Genomic DNA, 26,112 nt, shown 5'->3' on the forward strand with positions numbered 1-26,112 from the left:
CCTCCTGGGTCCATCCTGCCAGGATTCACAGGATTTTCCTTTAATCAACATCCCATTAATCAAGTTATCCCTGGTTTGAACACCTCCAGTAGCTTGTAATTCCCTTAAGAACCAAGTTCACACTCTGGTGTTAGAATTGTTTGGCAAGGAGCCATATTGTGAGGTGAGGAGCACTCCATCACAAGGAGTGTTCAAGTTATGGCCAGTTTGGCAGATGTGTTATAAATAAGGTTCTCTCCCAATCCTTATTTCCAGGTGCCTGCTAGCCATGCCCACTCTGGTGTGCCACTATTACTTTGTACTTTAGTCCATCTCCAGCAGCTGTCTCCAACATTTGTGGCACCAGAGATCAGTTTCATGAAAGAAAACTTCTCTACAGACAGGGTGGGGGGTGGTTTTGAGATGACTCAAGTGCATTAAATTTATTGTGCACTTTATTTCTATTATTATTACATCAGCTCCACCTCAGATCATCAGGCATTAGATCCTGGAGGTTAGGGACCCCTGATTTAGAGTAGAATTCATTCAGGTCCTTCCCAACCTTCACCAACTTACTTTCTTTATTTCTGATGTGGCACTTTCCCATCCCCTGATTAATTGCCAGCCACAAGCAAGACCCTGCTCAAATACTACCTCCTCCATCACTTCGTAGTTCACCCTCTTCTGTTTTCATGCTTACATGATAACACTCAACACATGCAATTATAGGTGTGGGAAACAGAAACAAGTGTTTGAACATTCTGAAAACAAAATCTCACTTTTTTTTTTTAACAATCTAAGCACCTAAACAGAGTACTAAACATAGTAACCCCTCAGAAAGTACTTAGTCAATGAGTCACTAAAAGAATAAAGCAATGTTAAGGGACGTGATTCCTTAGACTATACCACTCAGTAAAACCTGAGCGTCATTGTCCCTCCCATCAAATCCCAAAATCAATCACCAATCAGTCTTGCTTCTTCCCTCCAATCCCTGATATCTCACCTGGTTTATACCTCTGTCCCACTGATCCAGTTTGGGCCCTGAATCTCATTCAACAACTTCCCAGCCAGGGTCCCTACCTCCAGTCATTTTCAACACCTTTTTACATCCATTCACTGAAGATAAAAACATCAAGTTATTCTTTCTAAAAATCCCACTAATGGCTTCCTTCTATCCATCAGATAAAATTCAAGGGCCTCCTGAGCCTCTCTTTCCCACATTATTTCCCATACTCCTTACATCAAACTGGGGTGCTTTGCTCCCTGTATCCCCAACCATGGCTCCTGCATTTCTTCTACCCAGCTACATCCTATACTTTTTAGGTATCGGTTCAAATCCCCTCACTCCCATGAAGACTTTCCTAATGACCAAGTCCCAAGCATACACTCTGTTCTCTGAAATTCTGATGTACTTATTGCCTACAACCACCCTCTAACATTACACCTTACAAAGAAAGAGAGAGAGAGAGAAAGAAAAGACCACCTAGTGAAGTCAAGTAAGTTGGGGGGTGGATATCTATATGTATTAATATATAGCAATAATGATTAACAACTTTTGAAGGTATTTACAAAGGTCCATCTAGTCAAAGCTATTGTTTAGCCAGTATTCATCTATGGATGTGAGAGTTGGACCATAAAGAAAGCTGAGCACCAAAGCATAAACGCTTTTGAATTGTGGTGTTGGAGAAGACTCTTGAGAGTCCCTTGGACTGCACGGAGATCAAACCAGTCAATCCTAAAGGAAATCAGTCCTGAATATTCATTGGAAGGACTGATGTTGAAGCTGAAACTCCAATACTTTGGCCACCTGATGCGAAGAGCTGACTCATTGGAAAAAGACCCTGATGCTGGGAAAGATTGAAGGTGGGAGGAGAACAGGATGATAGAGAATGAGATGGTTGGATGGCATCACCGACTCAATGAACATGAGTGTGAGCAAGCTCTGGGAGTTGGTGATGGACAGGGAAGCCTGGCGTGCTGCAGTCCATAGGGTCACAAAAAGTCGGATACGACTGAACGACTGAACTGAACTGAACTGACCAGCCATTAGCTTTATGTACATTGTTGTTCCAATTAATCCTTATGTCTGGGAAGGGGAAAATTTCCCCCTACCCTTCCTGAATTCTTCTGGCTGGTCTAACAATTAAACTGACACAAGACAGAGTAACGGGATAAAATCAAATTTAATTTTACACATACAAAAGTCTCATAGAGGACCTAAAGAAATGATCAAAGAAGACAGCTTTCATAATTTTTAGACAAAAAACAACAACAAATCTATGAAGAACTGACAAAACAAAGAAGTTTCGGCTTGGGGTAGTACATCAGTAAAGCAGTAATAAGGCTTGTTTGACATCCTTATCAGCCCTGTTCAGTTCAGTTCAGTTCAGTCGCTCAGTCATGTCTGACTCTTTGCGACCCCATGAATCGCAGCACGCCAGGCCTCCCTGTCCATCACCAACTCCCGGAGTTTACCCAAACCCATGTCCATCGAGTCGGTGATGCCATCCAACCATCTCATCCTCTGTCGTCCCCTTCTCCTCCCACCCCCAATCCTTCCCAGCATTAGGGTCTTTTCAAATGAGTCAACTCTTCTTATGAGGTGGCCAAAGTATTGGAGTTTCAGCTTCAACATCAGTCCTTCCAATGAACACCCAGGACTGATCTCCTTTAGGATGGACTGGTTGGATCTCCTTGCAGTCCAAGGGACTCTCAAGAGTCTTCTCCAACACTACAGTTCAAAAGCATCAATTCTGTGGCGCTCAGCTTTCTTCACAGTCCAACTCTCATATCCATACATGACTACTGGAAAAAGCATAGCCTTGACTAGACGGACCTTTGTTGGCAAAGTAATGTCTCTGCTTTTTAATATGCTATCTAGGTTGGTCAGAACCTTCCTTCCAAGGAGTAAGTGTCTTTTAATTTCATGGCTGCAATCACCATCAGCAGTGATTTTGGAGCCCTAAAATACAAAGTCTGACACTGTTTCCACTGTTTCCCCATCTATTTCCCATGAAGTGATGGGACCAGGTGCGATGATCTTAGTTTTCTGAACATTGAACTTTAAGCCAACTTTTTCACTCTCCTCTTTTACTTTCATCAAGAGGCTCTTTAGTTCTTCTTCACTTTCTTCCGTAAGGGTGGTGTCATCTGCGTATCGGAGGTGATTGATATTTCTCCCGGCAATCTTGATTCCAGCTTGTGTTTCTTCCAGCCCAGCATTTCTCATGATGTACTCTGCATATAAGTTAAATAAGCAGGGTGACAATATATGGCCTTTACTTACTCCTTTTCCTATTTGGAACCAGTCTGTTGTTCCATGTCCAGTTCTAACTGTCCAGGTCAAAACTGCTATCAGCCCTGAATTTCCCACAAATGGTGATAAGGATGTCTCTACCAGCTGAGATAGGGCGGATACCATTCATAGGGGAGATTTACTTCCTGTTTTCCAGGAGATAAAGAGGAGGGTCAGAGTGCCCCTCTTACACTCAACAACTCAAGTTGTTTCTTGAGTAACTTTAATTCAAACTAATCAGCATGCCTCTTTGGCATAGTTGGGGTCACCTGCCCTGAGCCCCAACATTCACAACAGCCCCATGAGGTGCTATTCATATCTCCATCTACAGATAAGAAAACTCAGTTAAGATACTTGACCCCCTTAAGCTTCAATTTTCTTTCTACATTTTTGGCCACGTCTTGCATCTTGCAGGATCTTAGTTCCTCTGACAAGGGATAGAACTTGAGCCACTGCAATGGAAGGGCAGAGTGCTAACCACTATACCACCAGGGAAATGCTGAGCCTCAATTTTCTCATCTGTAAACTAGGATTCAAACCCAGACAGGGCTTGTGATGGTCTCATCTTGAATATGTAGAGTCAGTTAAATTTTCAGGTATCAGTTCAGTTCAGTCGCTCAGTGGTGTCCGACTCTTTGCGACCCCATGGACTGCAGCACGCTAGGCTTCCCTGTCCATCACCAACTCCCGGATCTTGCTCAAACTAATGTTCATCGAGTCAGTGATGCCATCTAACCATCTCATCCCTTGTCGTCCCCTTCTCTTCCTGCCTTCAGTCTTTCCCAGCACCAGGGTCTTTTCCAAGGAGTCAGTTCTTCACATCAGGTGGCCAAAGTATTGGAGTCTCAGCTTTGGCATGAGTCCTTCCAATGAATATTCAGGACCGATTTCCTTTAGGATTGACTGGTTTGATCTCCTTGCAGTCCAAGGGACTCTCAAGAGTCTTCTCCAACACCACAGTTCAAAAGCATCAATTCTTCAGCGCTCAGCTTTCTTTATGGTCCGACTCTCACATCCATACATGACTACTGGAAAAACCATAGCTGTGACTAGACGGACCTTTGTTGGCAAAGTAATGTCTCTGCTTTTTAATATGCTGTCTAGGTTGGTCATAGCTTATCTTCCAAGGAGCAAGCATCTTTTAATTTCATGGCTGTTGTCACCATCTGCAGTGATTTTGGAGCCCAGAAAAATAAAGTCTCTCACTGTTTCCATTGTTACCCTATCTGTTTGCCATGGGACTAGATGCCATGATCTTAGTTTTATGAATGTTGAGTTTTAAGCCAGCCTTTTCACTCTCCTGTTTCACTTTCATCAAGAGGCTCTTCAGTCCTTCACTTTCTGCCATAAGGGTGGTGTCATCTGCATTTCTGAGGTTATTGTTATTCCTCCTGGCAATCTTGATTCCAGCTTATGCTTCATCCCGCCCGGCATTTTGCCTGATGTATTCTGCATGTAAGTTAAATAAGCAGGGTGACAACATTCAGCTTTGACGTACTCCTTTCCCGATTTGGAACCAGTCCGTTGCTTTGTTTTGGAACCAGTCTGTTATTTTCAGGTATAAAAAATGCAATATAAATGTCAGAACTTGCCACTACCAATACTGTTTTTGTTCCTCAGTAAACAGAAGTTCTGAGAGCAATACCAGCCCAGTTGCCATCTGTGTCTCCATAGCAGAGAGCACAGGGAACACCCATCCCCCCAGTAAAGTGGTTGATTTTTTTTCCTTCAATTTTCATATTATTAAAAGACTATTTTCAATGTATAAAAATAATGTTTTAATTTTTCATAGCCCTTTGTCATCTATCAATTTATTTTCACAACGGTGCTCAGGTAGGTCAGTATTTCAGCACTTTTTATATACAAAAAGATGGAGATACAGAGAAAGTAAACAATCTGCCCAGGAATGGACACAGAGGATGTGGAATGAACAGGTTCCCCACACCTCACTACTGAGCAGGCCACACTCACTCCTCCCAGCACAGGGACCCTGGTCAGCATCTCTGGGAGGGGCTCGGTTGTCCACACTGAGTAAGATTCCTTTATTCAGTCTCCACTGAACCATCAACCTCAGAGATATATAAATTGTAAATATCTGCTATGGAAAAAATTAATAAAGGTTTTCTGATATGTCTAAAAAGTGAAAGTGTTAGTTGCTCAGTTGTATCTGACTCTTTGTGGCCCCACAGACTGTAACCTGCCAGGCTTGTCTGTCTATGGAATTCTCCAGGCAAGAATACTGGAGTGGGTAGCCATTCCCTTCTCCAGGGAATCATCCCAACCCAAACCTGGGTCTCCTGCATTGCAGGCAGACTCTTTACCTTCTGAGCCATCAGGGACCTCAAATATATTCAATGCCCTGTTTTGTGGAAACTAAAACAGTCTCTCTAAGGTGAATTACTAGAGAAACACTCGATATTACAGAAATCAAGCCCCTATTCCTTTTGTTACTACTTTGTTATTCTAACCTTTCTGCATATACAATTATGTCCCCTGTTTGTATTCAGTTTTTGAACACCATATTTGAAACATAAAATATAATAGGTATTTTTACATCTCTCTACGGATACGTGTATGGAAATTGTTCACATGCAGGCACAGATGCACCCTGGACTGGGAAGAACTTAGTTCCTTGGTCTGTGAGGGCCACATTTCTTATTCTCCGAGCTTCACCAAAATAATGGACTTTGGTATTTCTATTAGCAGCAATCTACTTTCTCCCAAAAACTCCCTCTGGTCCATGGGGGAGGTTGTTTTCAATGAATTTCTCTGTTCTTTCCTTCCCTATCTCCTTTTCCTAATCAATGTTTTAGTCTAACTACTTGATTTTCAAATTACTTTGTAATTACAAAATGTTTGGCTAATTTTAGCCTCACTCCAAAAAGCGGTTTTCATCAGTGCCATCTCTGTCTTTCTCTGTTCCCTTCCTTGGCAATATTGTAGCTAGAAGTAAAATTAATTGCGGCCTGATTGTAATAATGCCACCTGAACTGGCTAGCTGTTCTTCTCTGAGGAAGCATCAATTAAAAAAAAAACAAAAAAAAAACAGCATTCAAGCTGATAGATAAAAGAATTAGGATCTCTTAGCCTGGAAAAGTGTAGAGGGGTGACTATAATGGCTTTTAAGTACATAGGAGATAATGGCTAGCTGTTGGCAGGGAGAATAGAACAAAAGGAAACAGGTTTTAAGAGGAAAAGTGGAGATTCAGAATGTAGATAAGGAATAAATTACTGTCTAAAGACAGAGCCAGTGTTACTTGCAGACAAGACAAATCCAAGGGGTATGTAATGTTCTGAAGGTTCCCAGGAGGGCTCCTGGTGCATCATGAACTGCTTTCTCCTGCAGGGCTTTTGGGTGCTCTCACTCTCCTCCGTTGCTCAACCTTTCCACTCTCCTTTAAAATCAAATCATTTTATGATTAATTAAGACACAATCACATCAGTATGGCTTCCAGGGCCAAGAACATAATTTGCGGGGTCCAGTATGAAATGAAAATGTAGAGTCACTTGTTCAAAAAATAAGGACTTCAAGACAGCGACAGAAGAGCATTAAAACTACATGTGAAGCCCTTCTAAATGCAGGGCTCTGTGCCGCCAGACAGTCACACTCCATGGAGCCAGCCCTCATGGCTCAGTTGGGTAAGATGTGGAAAACAAGGAGGTTGGACCGTGTGGCTTCTAAAAGCCCGTAAGAACCTGTCAAACATTGGACCTAGATCTAGGACCCAATCACGGCTCAACAAGCCTTCTGAGACCATGATGGTGAGAAGAGGACGTCAGGAGGAGAAGAGGAGTGAAGAGCCTGTGATGTATGCCTCGCTATTCCCACTCTCTGTGCTGTAAGCTCAGGTGTTAATGGGCTTCCCTTGTGGTTCAGACAGTAAAGAATCCACCTGTAACGCAGGAGACCTGAGTTTGATCCCTGGGTTGGGAAGATCTCCTAGAGAAGAGAATGGCAACCCAATCCAGTATTCTTGCCTGGGGAATCCCATGGACAGAGGAGCCTGGCAGGGGGTCACAAAGAGTTGGACACAACTGAGCAACTAAGCAGTCATGTAAGCTGATAACTAATAATGTCTTAACACCTAAATCTCTTATCCCTAAAATGGTTCACTTGAAATGAAAGAAGATCCAATCCAACTTTCCAAGGCCTTGAAGAACAGTCTAAAAAAGAGTAAGTCCAAAGTTGAAAATAAGGTGGTTTTTTTAAATGGTAAACATATATGTGAATCTTACTTTCTGGACCTTAATAGAGTTGTGTCTATTTTCATACACTTAATAAACTGTAATATTTCAAATTATATCTAGAACAAAATGTTATCTACATTTTCATTTTTCTCTAGGCATAAACAAAAATTTTGACAAAGTATAATTGTGACAAGAAGCCACACTGATATGTGAGAGCATTTGTTTTTATTTTATTTTTATTTGGAATAATTAGAAATTCAAAACCACCAGTTCATAAGGTGACAAAACTCATTTTTCAAAAACTAGCTGTGGGGTTTGGCCAAGGCCAGTCCACTTCTTCTCTACAAAGTTGGTACTAGCCCTTGGGACCAATAAAATTAGCATATGTTCTCCCAAAACAAAATGTCTGGTTCATTTTGATGTAACTAATTCTCTAAAAGCCAAAAGTTTCTTGATAACACAAAAGTAATAAGTAACAACTTTTCCAATCATGTACTCTTTGAGTTGTAAAGAAAGGATAAAATTGGTCAACACAGGAAAGGTGGATTTAGTGGATTTTCTTGTGCATTCTATAAGCAAGACACTTACAAGAACAGAAAGTGTAACTTAACCCCTGTCCCTTTGTTTTCTACATAAAAATCTGGATGCCCCACATTTATCCTGTGGCTTCACAGGATTAAAAAAAAAAAAAAAGTGCTGGCCAATGTCCCTGAAAGTGTTAGTTGCTCAGTTGACCCCATGGACTGTAGCCCATCAGGCTCTTCTGTCCATGGGATTTCCCAGGAAACCCAGGGATTGAACCCAGGTCTCCCACATTGGGGGCGGCTTCTTTACCAGCTGAGCCACTAAGAAAGCCCAAGAATACTGGACTGGGTAGTTATTCCCTTCTCCAGGGGATCTTCCCAACCCAGGGATCGAACCTGAGTCTCCTGCATTAGCAGGAGCCACCCTGGGAGATAGTGAAGGACAGGGAAACCTGACATGCTGCAGTCCTTGGGGTTGCAAAGAGTCGCACACTACTTAGCGACTGAACACACACTGTCTCCCAGAGACTATATAGTCATTACTGATTGCCTCTAATAAGTATCAACAAGAAAATAACAGCTGTCATTTTTTGACCACATCTCACAGACCAAGCACAATGCCAAAGTCCATGCATGGGTTATCTCAGTCTCACTGATGCTAAAGAGGAAGGGTGATTATCTCTCTGAGTCATTACAAGGATTAGAAGAGCTAAGTGCTCAAAGTCAGCTAATGTTAGCTAACCTACATGTGCTATTTTCTTTAATCCTTTTAATAATCTCATGATTAATAAATTAATAAGATCAAAGTATTAAGCAACAGATGAAATTTTACCCCAGTTCAATAAAGTGGAAAACCTGTAAACTGAGCAGGAGGACTCTTTGGGGCCTTCCTGGGACAGATGCCCCCATGTCCTCCACCTGCTTCTTTTTTTGTAGAAAAACTTAAGCCTCTTATGTAGGGTAAGGGAGTTAGAGAAGGCGAGGTTTGGAGAAAGAACAAGATTAGCACTTTACAGGAACAGATCACCTTTAATGAGGCGAGAAGGGGCAGCAGTCAGATTAGTGATCTACTGCACTAACCCAAGAAAAGAGTAAGTGTACATAGGCATATATGTGGAAATCTACTGTCTTAAGGGGGCCTGTTCTTCTCCAGGGTTGTTCAGAGTAGTTATCTTTTAAACAGCTGGGGCAAGGAATTCTGGAGATTGGCCAGAGGCTGGACCGGCTGGGAGCTGGGCATAATCAACCTTAATGTTCATTGTTTTTTCTTCGGTGAGAGAGTTCTTTGTTTTGCATAGAATGGTGGGGAGGACCTGGAGGGGAGTTTTAACTTCAGGCTATTTTGAGCCACGTAACTTTCCTTCACCCTAGGCCTTCCCTGAGTTACAAAGAAAAAGAACAAATTTAATCAGAGAAGTGAGATTATGCAGAAACAAAGAACAGTGGAGCAAGGCAAATAATGGTTGAGTCCTCAAAACAAAGTCAAGGATATTTGATTCCTCTTCAAGGGCTATAGAGGGCTTCCCTGGTGGCTCAGTTTTAAAGAATCCACCTGCCAATGCAGGAGACTCGGGTTCCATCCTTGAGTCAGGAAGATCCCCTGGAAAAGGAAATGGCAACCCTCTCCAGTATTCTTGCCTGAGAGATTCCATGGACAGAGGAGCCTGGTGAACTACAGTCCATGGGGTTGCAGAATCAGATACAACTGAGCAACCAAACAACAGCTACAGGGCTGTAGATAACATCCTGAGCCATATCCTTGAGTTATTTTGCCACTTTCTCAAAAAGGCCTTCCCTGACCACCCAACCTAGAGCAGCCCCAAGCCCACATTCCAGGCACACAACCCCATCACTCTGTTTCTCTTCCACAGAGCACTTCCTCTACCCATGAGTTTCGGGATCATCACCTGTCTCCCCTCATCAGCATGTCAGCTTCCTGAGAAGAGGGATCTCACCTTGGTCACCACGGCAAACCTAAGACCTGGATTGGCATCTGGTAAGCCTTGGTTGGTCATGAATGAATTAATCTGCTGTACCACATGCTGCTAAGTCGCTTCAGTCGTGTTCGACTCTGTGCGACACCATAGGCGGCAGCCCACCAGGCTCCGCCGTCCCTGGGATTCTCCAGGCAAGAATACTGGAGTGGGGTGTCATTGCCACATAGCTCCTCAAGAATCAGCTTTCTTCAGGGAACACGGTTTCAACCTCAGCCCACTTTCCTAATCAAAATGCTCCTTCACCATGGTAACATATCAATCACCCGGACAGATTCTTCCATGCCTTCGACTACTGCTATTACTACTACTACTAATAGTTTCTATCACATATTGAGTGCTTGCCATATACCAGAGTACTAATCATTTTATATACATTATCCCATTTGCCAATGTTACTATCCTCGTAACAAAGAACAAATTTAATCAGAGAAGTGAGATGATGCAGAAACAAAGAACAGTCAAGTAAGACAAATACTAGATGAGTCCTCAAAACAAAGTCAAGGATATTTGGTTCCTCTTCAAGGACTACAGAGGGCTTCCTTGGTGGCTCAGTTTAAAAGAACATTTTAAAGAAGAGGATCCTGAGATTACCTTCATGAGGTCATGGGACTTGAAAGTCAGACAGCTAGTAAGTGGTAGAACTAGAGCTCAAATCCACGTTTTTCTGACTATAAACCCACCATGACATCCCCTCTCCTCTTTCAAAAACATGCATTTCCGAGTGTATAATTTAAAGAAACACTGAATTAAATGATGGAACTTCAGTTGGGGAGAGCCCAAAGAAAATATTTCTAGACAGCTTTGGAGGGCTCTGGGTTACAGACAGGGAGGTGAATACATCCTTTGAAAGAAAAGTGGAAAGTGCTCCCCGCCCCCTCAAAAAAAAAATCTCAGTCGGTTATCCTTTGCTAATGGTGTCAAGACAATCATTAATCACACCACTTTTGCAAGCCCCAGTGGTGAAAGTGGCCTCCTGAAGCAAGGACAGATATTAGGTTTGCAAGAAATGCAACTGAGAAGATAAAAAGACTGCAAAGCACATAGTCCCCACTACACTCAGCTGTGCCTGATGCTCAGCCGCCACAGTGTGTTCAGCAAAGTTAGGAAAATGGAGCTGCACGTTTTAGGCAAAGGAGGGAGCAAAAATCCTGCAGAGTTTTTAAGCATATTATAGATTATTGGAGTGGTCAGTAGGTTTCCAAAATGCAATGTATACCCTATCTCTCTAATCCTGATAAATGTACGGTCCGTGATAAATAATGGATAATCAACCTTGAGATTCACTGAGAGACAGTCTGAGTTGGGGGAAATTTCTATGAATCCAGCAGTAATGCTATAGATATAAGAATACACAAGCAACCAAATGACCCAGGTTGTGAAAAATAAATAAGATCTTGTGAGGTGATTTGTGACACCACTTTTCAAGGCTGAAAATAGTGAAAGAGGATGAGAGGAAAAGACGAGGTTTTGGAGGCAATATAAAATTTAGAGCTTCTTGGTTTATAGTCAAATGCACTTAAGACTCCACTAGGAAAGCTAAGGACCTTGATTATCATGTGGCTTAGGCATTTCAGATGATGTTATTCTCAGTATGCATCCTATTAGTATTGGGGCCTATATTTCCTTTTCCTAATTCTTAATATTTGATCATTTTTCAAACAGAAAAACGCAGCCTATATCCCCACTGAATTTACCAGGGAGAAATTCTTTTAAAGACATAGCAGTGTACCAATCCAATGTGTTGGGTCTTCAGCATTCACCTAATAAATGGCCCTTATATGTGCACATCTCATGTGTCATTAATTGATTTTAATACTCCATTACTAATGAGTCCTTCTTGAAGCCATAGTTCTATACTGCTGGGAAACAATCTTAAAAAAAAAAAACAGCTGAACCAGAAATAGAAAGCGTTAGTCCTCTGTTATTCTCTCACCATAGAAAGCATGGGTGCAGCTCTGTTTTAATAGCAGAATAAATGGTAGAGTGATGATGTTTCACACTAATAAATTAAATTTGGGTCACCAATGTAAAATAAAAATGTTTCTGATAGTTATGGCCTGGAATACAGAATATAAAAAATAAGTACAATCTCTAGAAAATGTTTCTTTGTATTTAAAAAAGGAGGCTATCGTTTTAACATTTCTCTTAACTTTGCTAAAAATAATAACCATGACAGAATGCTTTTTCCCCACTAACAGTGATGCCAAATGGGAAAAAAAAAAAAAACTAAAGAACCACAGTGTCCCCTAGTGAGAAGAAGCAGAATCGTTCTTCATGCACAGTAAGTAGTTAACTACACAGAGCATTTGTGAGCAAAAACAAGTCTCTTTCCACAAATGAAATAGGAAGAAAATGATAGTATAACTGATTCCAAAAAATAATTTAGTATTCATGCCTGGTCCTGATTTTCTTTGTTTCTAGCAGTTTTACATTGCTAGGCAATAGTTTATGTAGTTGTGATCATGACATATGCATGGTTCTGCATGTTGATTTACTCTTAACATGACAACCCACTCATTTCCTTATGTTATTCAAAACCTTCATAAACTCCTTTGTAATGTACCATGATTTATTTATGCTTTTCATTTTTATAAGAAACTTTAATTGAATTAAAAATATTTTTAAACAAACAAAAATTTTGTAAAGGAATCCAAATAGGATTACCAAAGAATTTCAAGGTAAGGAAAGTCCTTGGGTAACTGCTTTAAGAAACTCATGATTTAAAAGACAGTTTGTAATCAAAACATCAGTTATTCGATGATCCTTACTACTGTTAATGTGAGATACACGTGGGAAGGACCTAACAAAAGAAGGGTGATTAAAATGCACATGCATACAAACAATGCAAGGCAGTGCACTGAAGTAGGAAGTAAAAGACACAACCATCTATGGAGATCAGAAGGGTGAAGGCAGCAGCCCTGAGAAAAGCCATCAGGAGAGCCATCAAGGAGATGGCGAGCTGGAGATGAGAGGAAAGATATATTCAAGATACAATGAATAACAGAAGCAAAATTACAGAGGCTGGAGCTCAGTTTTCCCAAAGGACGGAGAGAAGATGGTTTCAGCAAAGGGCTAAGAAGGAACATTTCTTATGATACAAAGGGAAGGGGGTGGGAAAAACATGTCTTGAGCCTCATTCCATGTCCCAGTCAGCATGTTGGGAGGTTTACATGCTCATCTCACTTACTCATCACAATCTTGCAGTTATGGGTGTCGTTGACCTCATTTTAAAATGAGGAAGCTGGAAGTCTCAAAGCAGGTGACTCTTGACCAATAAGTAGGAAAGATAAGATTTGAACCCAATCAGTTGTCCTATATGGGTTCTATTTTCTAAAGTAAAAACAATCTTATCCCTTGCCATCATGTTTCATCTATTCACTTAGAAAAAGAAAACCCTTTTATCCTGAAAAGAATGGTAGTATACTTCAGTCAAGTTTCTGTCTCAGTGGTCATAGATGTAAAGTCCATAGCTTCTGAATAAATTATGACTGCAATTAAATGGCCTAAACTCTTTCCAACTCCTCAAACCACAATTTTCTCTTGTGTGTGGAATTTGTGAAGACTGGAACCTGGCACTCAGAGTAAGGATCTAAACCCTTTGTGAAACTGCTGGGAGGGTTGACCCTCTCTTCCCCTCCCAAAGCGGAGGGGTGGCAGAGTGAAGAGAGAGCAAGAACAGCAAGGTTGTCTCCTGGGATGGCATTTGGTTATGTTGGTCCTGCTCTCAGGCAGCTGCACATGCCCATGATATTTCTCTACAGAAGAGAGCTAACATTTACAGCACCCCCACCAATGACCACATGCTCTTCACATATGTTACCCATTTAATGCTCATACCCAGCTGCCCAGGGTCACAGGGTTCTGAGAAGCTGTGACCATGCAGCACAGGTGCACAGAGTTCTCACATTCAAGATGTCAAGTCCAGCAACATAAAGTTGATGCAAATTAACTCGAGCTCTCTACTTGCATTTCTCAAATATTCTGAAGGGAGTATGTAGGTCACAGTCAAACTCTTTTAAAATTCCCTTTTTCTCTCTCCTTTACTTCCCTCACCAACCACAACTATTCCAGCACCTCCCATCTTGCAAAACTCCTCAAAACAATCACTTTTCCAAAGTAAAAACTTCTGTCCCAAAGACACTGTTAAGAGGATAAAAAGACAAGCCATAGACTGGGGAAAATGTTTCCACAGGGAGCAAGTATTTGCCAAACACACATCTGACAAAGGACTTGTATCCAAAATATACAGAGAATTCTTAAAACTCAACAATAAAAAAAAAAAACCAGCCCAATTAAAAAGTGAGGAAAAAAAAATCTGAACAGACACCTCACCAAAAATGATATACAGCTGGTAAATAAGCATATGAAAAGATGCTCAACATTAAATTGCAAATTTAGTTGCAAAATAAAACAAAAATACACCACTATACACCTATTTGAATGGCTAAAATCCAAAACACTGACAATGCCAAATGATAATGAGGGTGTGGAGCAACAGGAACTTTCATTCTTTGCAGGTGAGAATGCAAAATGGTATGGCCACTTTGGAAGAGAGTTTGGCAGTTACTTTTTTACAAAACTAAATGTACCATTACCATACAATCCAGCAATCACACTCCTTGATGTTTACCCAAATGAGTTGAAAACTTGCATCCACAAAAAAACCTTGCACACTGAGATTTACAGCAACTTTAATAATAATTGCCAACAGAAGCAGCTTGACCATCAATGCGTGCTCACTCAGTCATGTCAGACTCTGAGACCCCATGCACTATAGCCTGCAAGACTTCTGTCTGTCCATGGAATTTTCCAGGCAAGAATACTAGAGTGAGTTGCCATTTCCTTTCCACTTGATCATCAATAGGTGATGAATAAACAAACTGTGATATCTCCATACAATCAAATATTATTCGGCAGTAAAAGGAAATGAGCTACCAAACCACAAAAAGACCTGGAGGAAGCCAATATGAAAAGGCTATATGCTGTATGATTCTGACTAAATGGCATTCTGGAAAAGGTAGAACTATGGAAAAGGTAGAACTGTTCTATAGTAGAACAGTAAAAAGATCAATAGTTTCCAAGGAGTGGTAGACAGAGGGGAAGAAAGGATAAACAGCTGAAGCACAGTGGGTTTTTAGGGCAGTGAGGTTATTCTGTATGGCACTATGATGGTGGGTATACTACATCATGCATTTGGCAAAACTCACAGACCTTTGCAAAACAGAAAATGAACTCTAAACTATGGATCTTAGTTAATAATAGAGTATCAGTATTGGTTTGTCAGTTGTTACAAACATGCCACACCAATGCAAAAATTAGTGACAGGAAAACTCAGGGGAAGGGAGTGGAGTATGTGGAAATGCTCTGTACTTTCTGCTTATTTTTTCTAGAAACCTAAAGCTGATCTACAAAATGCCATCTCCAAATTTTTTAAATTTTATTTTTAATTGGAAGGTAATTACAACATTGTTATGGTTTCCACCATACATCAACATGTATAAATTTTTTTTATTATTTTTCTCTCCTCATGTAAGTGCCCACTAGAACCACCCCCCCCAACCCCCTATAGCTATCGTGAGTGCCAAAGGACCAGAAGACCAAGAAAGATGTGTCCTTCTCCTCACTCATGTGCTCTTTCACCCTCTCCCTTTCTTCTTGGCCGTCATTTTGTTTACTTGGGATTAATTTCCGTCTTGCCCCTCTGGTACTTCCTATACCCATGTCACAGAGCCCTGTGCTGCAGGCGAGGCTGGGTGGCCTCTGACAGGCCCAGAACACAGATGGCGCACTCCTCCCAAGTGGGGCTCTTCACAGAGGATGTCAATAGAACAGTCTAGGAGGTGACCAGGGTTGCTCCACAGGAAAGCAGTGATGACACAGTGGGCTGTGTCTTCCCGAAAGGATACCTTGCAAAAGAGCTCAGAGCTAATAGTAATGTCTCCAGGTACCCAGACCAGAGTCTGACCTGAAGAGGAACCAGGGGCAAGGTGGCCCTTTGGGGGAAATGACAGTCCCTGCTTTGCACGGTTGCTCAGAGAAATCGTCCTTCAGAAACTGCCCTTGCGCCTGCTCCTTCATGAAGCTTTTGTTACATAAATGACACCCAGGGTCCAGGTCTCTCCAGACCTTATGAGTTGTCTTCAGAACCCAGTTTGGAAATCCCCCCAAACAGTCCATATTAAAGCATAGTCAGCCCTCCATATCTTTGGGTTCCACATTCAAGGGTTCAACCAACCATAGATCAAAAATATTCCTTTAAAAAATTCCAGAAAGTTCCGAAAAGCAAAACTTGAATTTGCTGCTCACCGGCAACTAGTTACATAACATTCACATTGTATTTATGACAACTTACAAGGCATTTACATTGTGTTTGGTATTATAAGCAATCTAGAAATGATGTCAAGGGAGGATGTGGTAGGATATGGGCAAACACACTATGCCATTTTATATAAGGGTTTTGAGCATCCTCGGGTTTTGGTATCCCTGCAGGGAGGCAGGGTCCTAGAATGAATCCCCCAATGGATAGAGGGACAGTTGTACTCAGGGCTTTCCTGGTGGCTCAGACTGTGAAGAATCCACCTGCAATGTGGGAGACCTGGGTTGGGAAGATCCTCTGGGGAAGGAAATGGCAACCACTCCAGTGTTCTTGCCTGGAAAATCCCATGGACAAAGGAGCCTGGAAGGCTATAGTCCACGGGGTCACAAAGAGTTGGACACGACTGAGCAACTAACTTTCACTTTCACTTTTCTGAAACAGGACCAAATGTAAAATATGCTAAGTAATAAAATCTTCCCAAAAAACTTGTGTAAGAGACTCACAAGTCATTATAACTAACAGAGAGTACCAAGCCTGAAATTAATATAGATCATCAGTCATCTGCAATTGAATTCAAAAATAACATCTCTTAGTTGGAAGAACTTACTTTCTGGGTTTAGGACTTAAACATGCAAATAACCTTCTGTCTTGTCCCTTATTTTCAAGGGTTAAATTTTTCCTAAGGCTCTAAACACCCTTCCTCTTCTTGACTGATCATTGTCAATCTGCCAAATCACTCAGAAGGAAATGTTTACAATGCAGTACCTACGTTTTTAGTTTATCGTTTTGCCATCTGTTCATGAAAAGCCATCAACATCAGCACATACGTACACATTGTCCTCTCATCTTCTACTACCTCAGCAGTAAATACCAGCAGACATTTGGCAACTATTAGCAGCAGATGACCTTTTTCCAGATATGCACAGAATATTGTCCAAAAAGAATGTACTGGATTCAATGGGATATCAAATCAATGGATTCATTTCACAGGAAAAATCATCTTTCTCAGACAACCTTAATTAAAATTGCAAAAATGTAGAACTGGGATGTTTTTAAAAAGACATCTTTCATGTAAGAAAGATAACCGTGGTTTCTACTGATTTACAATATTTAGCACAGACATATGCCCTTCATAATTTTCAAATTGTTATGCATGTTACTTTTACCAGTAAAGAAGAGTGTTAAATTTACTTAATGTTTCCTCAGTGTCTGTTTTGAGATGACTGCTCATTATATCCTCCTTGTAAACATATGGAGAATTTTATAATCCCCTTAAAATGTGGTAACTCTACCAGAGAGTGTTCTGTGATAACCAAAATTTAAATTTACATTTCTCTGTGTTTTGATCTTTTGTATTATTAAAGATTCTTCCCTTTCATTATAGGTTTGATTTTTGAAATTTCAGCTGAACTTTTCTGAAAGGTTGGTCTAAACAGGGTTGAACAGCATACATTTGTGGCACTGCTGACCTCACTGACTCAAGAAATGAATACATTGAGAAGAGATGGTTAGTCCTAGGTTTACTGGATCTTGACTAAATTTAAGCAAGTTATTACTTCTCTTACAAAATCTCAAATAAAAATAGGAATATGATATCTTTATAGAGTAACTGTTCATTTCCTGGGTTGGTTCTTTCAGCCCAATAATGTCTAGTCCTAATGAGACCTGTAGTGGGGATTTGAACCTCAAATGGACCATCTTCCTTTACACCAAGAAAACCTCTCTTGATTGCCCATTAAGCTTCTCAAAGATGTACCATTTTTGTTGCTATGGATACCAGGAAAGAAGTGTGGATGGATCTGCACAAATCCATAATCACTAATCACTTCTGGAAAAATCAACCAGAACTTCAGGATGTACTGAAAATGGCCCATACATCATTTTAAATAGAAACAAATGCACCTTCCTTCTCCACTGAAGTAAAAATTCTGAAAGCTAAAGCTCACTGTCACAAGCTCTGCCTTACCCACCATGTATGTATATATGGAAAAGAATAATGTCAATCAATACCATAGCTACCTGCACTTTCATTTCTAAATCCAACAAAAGAAAATCAGGGCAAAACCTACTTTTTTTCTAATATGCTAGGATCCTGCCTTGATTTCAGCCATGAGACAAAAGATAAAATTAAAATATTAGGAGATTCTCTTTAAAATTGTGCAGGGGAATATTTCTGCCAAAAGGCCTACAATGTAAAAACAAAAGCAGATGATTAATATGAAAGCACCATTTACCAAAAATCTGCACATCATCAAATTAATATACATTTTTAGGCCCCAGCCATGAGCCAAGCACTCAAGCTATTAAAGGAAATTCAAAACTTGCCATTTTCAAAAAGCTTATGCTCTGCTTAGGAAAATGAGGCATGCATTCCAAAACACTTTGTGAACAGTGCAGACAGTGTCTAACCATATTCTGGAAAAGATAACCTGAATAAGTACTATGGGGATAAAGAAACACAAAGATCTTTGTGGAATGGAGTAATCGAAGAAAAGCTTGCTGGAGAGGGGGCAGACTTGAACTGGCTTGGAGGTAAGTAAAAGGACAGGAATTCCAGGTCAAAAGAGGCTGCTTACCTTTGTGAGGAGGCTGAGGAAACCTCTCTGAGGAGATGGAGTTTGAGCTCAGACCTAAATTATGAGGAGCAAACCTGCAGCCATCAGGCAGAGGGAACAGTTATATACTTCTCCAAAGTATATAACCTTAGGAGAAAAAGAGTTCATGTTCATTTTTAAAGATCAAAAGGAGGCCAGTGTGGAAGGCACACAGTGACTGGGGACAGACAGTGGCATGGGTGAAGTCAGTGACAGGGGAGAGTAGTGTGGGTAAAGTCAGAAACACAGGCAGAGACTGATCCAGTCAACTTTCTCCCACCATATAGAAATTTACCTTTTAAATACAATAGAAAGTCAGTGGATTATTTTAGATTTGGGTAAGTGATGCAGAGAGGCAAGTTAAATGAGATCATTTATATTTTTTAAAGATCACTGTGGTAGCCCTGAGAAGAATGGATTGTAGCGAGAGGGACAAGATAGAAGCAAGGAGATGCTTAGGAGGATGCTGTAGCAGCAACCCTGGCTGGGACCAGGGGAAAGTGGTGACAAGCAAGAGTGAGAAAAGCAAAATGCCCACAAACACAAAGAACCTCCAGGACTTGCTAGCAATTGTAAATTAAGAGGAGGGAGGAGAGGAAAAGAAGACCTAAGGATGACATCTAGCCTTTGTACTGGTGCAGTCTTGAGGGTAGTGAAACTTCTTAGTGAACCGTGGAAGACTTGAAAAAGAAGAATTTGAGCCATGAAATTAAAATATGCTTGCTCCTTGGAAGAAAAGGTATGACCAACCTAGACAGCATATTAAAAAGTAGGGGCAAAGTCAAGAATTCTTTATTAGTCATGTTATTTCTTTTATGCCTTTTCTATATATGTATTGTTCATAGATAGGAATTATTTACAGAAACTTTATAGCAAGGACCTGTATTTTTCTCATATAGTAAAGAGTCCAGAGAGGGACTGGCAATTTGGGGCTGGGAGAGCTACTCAAAGTCCCCCTTCCTTTCCTGCTCAAGTACCAAAAATGAAAAAACTTTCATTCTTATGGTCACCCCATGATTACAATATGTGTTCTGTCTACAACTTCTGGTCTGTGTTTCAGACAGAAATAAGAAGCAAGCCAGATGAGGAAGGATATATGTCTATATCAAGACTGAAAATTTCCCAGAAATCTCCAGAAGACTTTGATTGACATTTCTCATGACTACTCAAAGCTACAAGGGAGTCTAAAAGAAAATGTAGTGCTTAGCTTTGGCGTATCATTACCCCCAAAATATCCACATTGGATGAAGCACAAGCTGGAATAAAGATTTCTGGGAGAAATAACAATAACCTCAGACATGCAGATGACACCACCCTTATGACAGAAAGCAAAGAGAAACTAAAGAGCCTCTTGATGAAAGTGAAAGGGGAGAGTGAAAAAGTTGGCTTAAAATTCAACATTCATAAAACTAAGATTGTGGCATCTGGTCCCATCACTTCATGGCAAATAGATGGGGAAACAATGGAAACAGTACAGACTTTATTTTCTTGGGCTCCAAAATCACTGCAGATGGTGACTGCAGCCATGAAATTAAAAGATGCTTGCTCCTTGGAAGAAAAGGTATAACCAACCTAGACAGCATATTAAAAATAAAGACGTTACCTTGTTGACAAAGGTCTGTCTAGTTAAAGCTATGGTTTTTCCAGTAGTCATGCATGGATGTGAGAGTTGGACCATAAAGAAAGCTGAGTGCCAAAGAATTGATGCTTTTGAACTGTGGTGTTGGAGAAGAATCTTAAGAGTCCCTTGGACTGCAAGGAGATCAAGCCAGTCGATCTTAAAGTAAATCAGTCTTGAATATTCATTGGAAGGACTGATGCTGAAGCTGAGGCTCCAATAATTTGGCCACCTGTTGCTAAGAACTGACTCATTGGAAAAGACTCTGATTCTGGGAAAGACTGAAGGCAGGAGGAGAAGGGGACAACAGAGGATGAGATGGTTGGATGGCATCACCGACTCGATGGACATGAGTTTGAGCAGTTGGGAGTTGCTCCCATCCAGGAGTTGGTGACGGACAGGGAAGCCTGGAGTGCTGCAGTCCATGGGGTCGCAAAGAGTCAGACACGACTGAGAGGCTGAACAACAACTGGAGATAGTGGATACTGGGAAGGTGGCCGGCTGTATGAGGCACCGTACACAGGTACAAACTGAAAGAAGTCTGAAGTCTGAGGGAGTAGTTATAGAGATGAAAAAGCCATCAGCCAATAGAGGATATTTAATGCCATGAGACTGAATAGAATTAGTTAGGTAAAAAGTAAAGACAAAGAGAACTCCATGTTGAGCCTGGAAGCCTATCAACATTCTGAAGTCCAATAAAGGAGGTAGCAAAGAAAATTGAAAGGAGCAGTCAGAAAGGCAGAGGGAAAGTCAGAAGAATGTGCTGAACACTGCTAAGAGGCCACGTTAGACAGGTCAGAGGAAGGGCCACTGGGTTTTGCATCATGGAGATTGTAGGTAATCATGAAGAGAGTAATTCAGTAGAGTAATGAATTCAAGGGCAAGATTGGAAGGGGCTAAAGAGTGACTAGAAGGCAAGAAAGGGGGGCTGAGTAAAGACAATTATCTCAAGCAGGTTTGCTACTAGGAAAAAAAAAAAAAAGAAAGACATAAAGCAACAATAGAAGATATGTGACCACAAGAGAAGTTGTGGGGTTTTTGTTTGTTTGCTTTCTCTGTAAATGAAAGATACCAGAATACATTTCTCTGCTATAGGAAGACCTTGAATTCCATGTTGAGAGGTTGAGATTTAATTTTGGAAACATTGCAAGTTTTTAAGCCAGAAAATGACATGATGAAGTCAGTGTTTTAGGAAGATTCATCTGAAAAGAGCTGTCCATAAATTGTATAAAATTGGAAAAGTATACATAGCCATGAAAAGTGCTGGATGTCACCCAAAGGGAGCCGACTAATGCAACAGAAAACGGCCTTAAAGAGGCTCCCGAATGAGGTAAGTCAGCTGTGAGTCTTTCAATGGCTAAAGAATGGGTCCCAGAAGGGGCATTCGGAATTGATGCCTCTCCAAACAGCAAAATTTCAGCTTCAAGTCTGTCTCTGAGAGACTGCCATAAAAACTCCAAACGCTGTAAAATATCTGAGGATAAAATATTGAAGTCATCACTAAAATCTGCTAAATATTAAATGGATGAATGTGTTGGCTCAGCACTTACTTTTATTCTCATAATTTATAGTGCTGTGTAAATGTATGTGGTACTTTATAGAACATAAAGCACAAAAGACAGAATTCCTGTCCAGTGAAGTTTACAGTCTCTTTCAGACATAAACTAAAACAGTGGGTGATGACCCTAAAATATTTTTTCCAGCCAAAGCGATTGGAAAAGACATGAGTATAGCCAACACAATGGATCAATGTTTTACATGTCCCAGTGCACAATCCCAGTAGAAAATCTTGTTAGAGACCATGGTCTCTTACCCATTTCTTCTTTAGTTGTGTTGCATATATATTCTGAAATATCTGGAAAAGAAAATATACTTATTTGCATGTGGTGGTTTAGTTGCTAATCGTGTCCAACACTTGCAACCCCATGGACTGTCAGCTGCCAGGCTCCTCTGTCCATGGGATTTTCCAGGTGAGAATACTGGAGTGGGTTGCCATTCCCTTCCTTCTAATAACAATTAGATAACAATTAGAATTTGTTAGAGTTCTCTTGATAACAATTAAAATTCATTAAAATTAGAATTTTAGATTCTAATTAGAATTCATTAAAAGACTCAGATCAGAGAATAAGTATATTAGAACCATAACAATCAAGTGGCCCAATCAACTCACTTTTGAGATAGAGCTGACAGCCAACAAGGTGAAGATGGAATAATTCACAAAAGGTCATTCCACCAATTAGCAGATCTGGAACTTGAACATGAAAACAGTATACAGTCTAGGACTTTTCCTCTTTTCTCCTTCAGAAGAAAATCAGGTCATAGACGTTCTATTTATTTATTTCCCCCATTGATTTTCATGAAAAACATGTGGCTATTTTATGCTGCTTCCTCTGAAAATCATCTGCATTATGTTGCACATTAACAAAAACATGCAGGGAAGAAGATCAGGGGCTGCTTTCTAAGGTCCAAATCCTACATTCTGGTGACCCAGAATCAACAACTGGCCACATTTAACACAGAGCCGGGCTTCCCAGATGGCACAGTGGTAAAGAATCTGTCTGCCACTGCAGGAGACTAAGTGATGGGAGTTCAATCCCTGGGTCTGGAAGATCCCCTGGAGTAGGAAATGGCAACCCACTTCAGTATTCTTGCCTGGAAAATTCCATGGATAGAGGAGCCTGGCGGGCTACAGTCCATGGGATTGCAAACAATGGGACATGAGCATCTGAGCACACACAACGCAGAGCCATCTCTGACAGAAGACTTTTCTGTTTCTTGAATCTATTTTAAAACCTTTTTTCGCCCTATAAACCAGGTGGTGCCCACTCTCAGCAGTCGCATTCCAATCATCCTAAAGATGTAGAAATAAACTTGCTCTTTGTGGGTTTCAGGTGCCTACAACCCAGCCTGCAGCAAACAGCATATAATATGTGGTAGATTAATTGACTGTGAAATTACAGTTTAAGCAACAAAGCTTTTTAAAGTGTTAGGAATGTAAAGAAGCATGTAAACAAACTGATTTTCATTATTTGTTAAAAACTGCCTTTTCTCTGTGCCTTCCTTCTTTTCTCTTTATAAATGTCTTACAAGAACTTTCTCTGGGATCATTTCATTTATAAAGCTTTCCTAAACAGCACTCCTTGAAAAGGGAGATTTATTTGGATAGGTGCTGAATGATTTTAGCTAAGGTGATCTGCAGTGGTTTCTTTGGACATTAAAAGCTAATAAAGCATTGAACAAATCAAAGGTATTATATTAATGTTATTATGATGAATACAAAAGGTGAACGGTCATAATTGATGAGCAGCTTAGTGATTGCTCAGCACTTTACAACTACAAAGGACAATAGAGAAAATTAATCCAGCCCAATTCATTTGGAAAATGGGGACCAATAAGGACAAGTTATTTGTCCAGTATCCAATAGCTAGTTAAACGCTGAGTTGGAGATGGAAACCTTATAAAGTGTAAGGATTATAAAAGCGCATCCCCAAGGAATTTCTCTTGTGTGATACCCTCAGGTCTTGGCTCTATACTTCCCACCAATCCACACCTGCAGATCCCTTAGTCTTGCCCAAGAGCAGCCTATGGGTCAATGACTGCAGATATCCAGGGCTAAAGCCAACCACCAAGAAAGGTCAGTCATTATTACACCCATGTTTCCCAAAGGTAAATCCAGGAAAACTGAGACAACTATTTTGGAAAAGGAATGCTATTAGAATATTTATTCCATGATATTTAGCCTCTGATAACCGAAATACAGGGAACATAAATGTATTCGGTTATATTTTTTAAAAAATTCTCAATTTTTAAAATGTTCTTTTTTTCCCCCTATACCGTCAGAGTTCTACAATATGCCCAAGTTGACTTTTCTAGTTCCAAACACCCATACTGGTGTCCTACATGATAATCATTTGATAGGGTACCAGTATAATGATTGTGCAGAGTCCATTTGATGAAAATTCTATTTGTTACTGGACTTTACTGTGATCTGTTGCCTCTTTCTCATATCATCCAGGAGAGGTTAGAATATGCCAAAGTTTTCAGCAAAATGGGTGGAACTTTTTGCATTCAGAATAAGAGAATGCATTACAAATTTAACACCATGCTAAGAAATATTGACTCCTAAACTTTAGGTTTTTCAAAGTATTGTCAACTCTATGGAAGCTTGTTACAGATATGATGCCTGGGTCAGGCTCCTAATTCACGGGAACACTGTAGGATTAGGAAGCCAGCAATGGGTGACTGCCAGTTCTAGTGGATGTGAGAGAGAGAGCAGGCAATTACAAAGCTCAAGAGGAAATATAGTGAGTGAGTAGGGAAGGAAGAGGTAGAAGTTAGCATGTGCATCCTTTCTCATACAATGAGCAATGCAAATGCCCAACACACATGGATCCATTCTCTTTGCATAAAGCTTTCTGGGCTATGATCCCTTCATTCCGGAGGCAGTCTGGCTCCCATTCTAGCTATTGACTAACTTTTCATGGCTGTCATTATACCAACAAGACCCTCAGTAGAGTCCACTCAAGTCAGAGGAGGTCTTACCATGCATGAAGGGGAGGCAGAAAGAAGAAACTGCTCCCTGTGGGTTTTTCTCTTCACTTGAGCATTTGGCAAACAAATTCCAAAGAAAGATTTTCTTTCCTCATAGCAGCACTGTACTTCTCAGCAGTTCACATAAATCAGGGTGAGAACCCTCACAAGGGCAGAAATAAAGTTTCTGGGTCTCAAAGTGAAATCTCCAATTTTGGAGAAGGGAGATGACAAAGCTCAACCTCAGAATTTTCCAACCAGATCAAGTAATGATAGTGGTCATTTATTCAATTGCTCAGCAAATACCTATTGAGTGTCTAATCCAAGCCAGACACTATTCCAGATGCTGAGGATACAGTAGTAAACAAACAGACCAGGAAAGTGAACAAATGTAGTATGTCAGAGGGTGATTAACACTATGGAAAAAAAGGAAATTAGGCAAGGGAGAGAGATAGGGACTTGGAAATGTGACACCGGTTGTAATTTTTAAATAAGGTGTCCAAGGAAAGCCTCACTGAAAGAGTGACATTTGAGTCAAGGCCTGTGGGAGGTGGATGAGTTAACCAGACAACTATCTGGGACAATAGCAGGGATAAGAACAAGTGCAAAGGCCCTGAGGCAGGAGCCTACCTGAAACGTTGGAGGAATTGCAAGGAAGCCAGTGTGGCTGGAAGGGAGGTTAGTAAGTGGTGAGGACAGAGAGAGAACCTATGGGGTTTTGGAAATCAGAGTAAGGACTCTCAAACATCCGAATCAAGATGCTGGGTGTAAGGATCTGGTTATGCAGGTCTAGAACTGGGGAAAGAGTTCTGGGCTAGCGATATAAACGTCAGTCACCAATACAAAGCTTCTCCACTGGCTGACTCCACCTCCATGGTAACTCTTCATGTTCAGAACTTGATTATTCCTTCATAGCCTTTGACTTAAAGGGGCTCTGCTCCTACAGAATTCAGTCATTCAGTGTTTGTCCTCCTGCAGAAATATCTTATTTTGGGACTTAACTGAGTAACTAGAAAAGGAAATTATTACTGTTCTAATGTTTCTAGAACCAGAGTTTTTAAGGTTTTCTCT

The 26,112-nt window shown here is 40.7% G+C and overlaps 1 long non-coding RNA gene across 1 annotated transcript; it reads right to left on the reverse strand.

Annotated features, from left to right (window-relative positions):
* Positions 1–2,143: 2,143 nt before the first annotated feature.
* Positions 2,144–25,896, reverse strand: LOC145503575 (uncharacterized). The gene is made up of 2 exons (XR_014051572.1): positions 25,054–25,896; positions 2,144–4,819 (listed from the first exon to the last, which is right to left on the reverse strand). It is a non-coding gene; the product is annotated as an uncharacterized LOC145503575 (long non-coding RNA).
* Between the last annotated feature and the right edge of the window lie 216 nt (positions 25,897–26,112).

Source organism: Giraffa tippelskirchi, chromosome 4 (assembly GCF_054371585.1).
Source record: "Giraffa tippelskirchi isolate mGirTip1 chromosome 4, T2T-mGirTip1v1.2.pri, whole genome shotgun sequence".
NCBI lineage: Eukaryota > Metazoa > Chordata > Mammalia > Artiodactyla > Giraffidae > Giraffa > Giraffa tippelskirchi.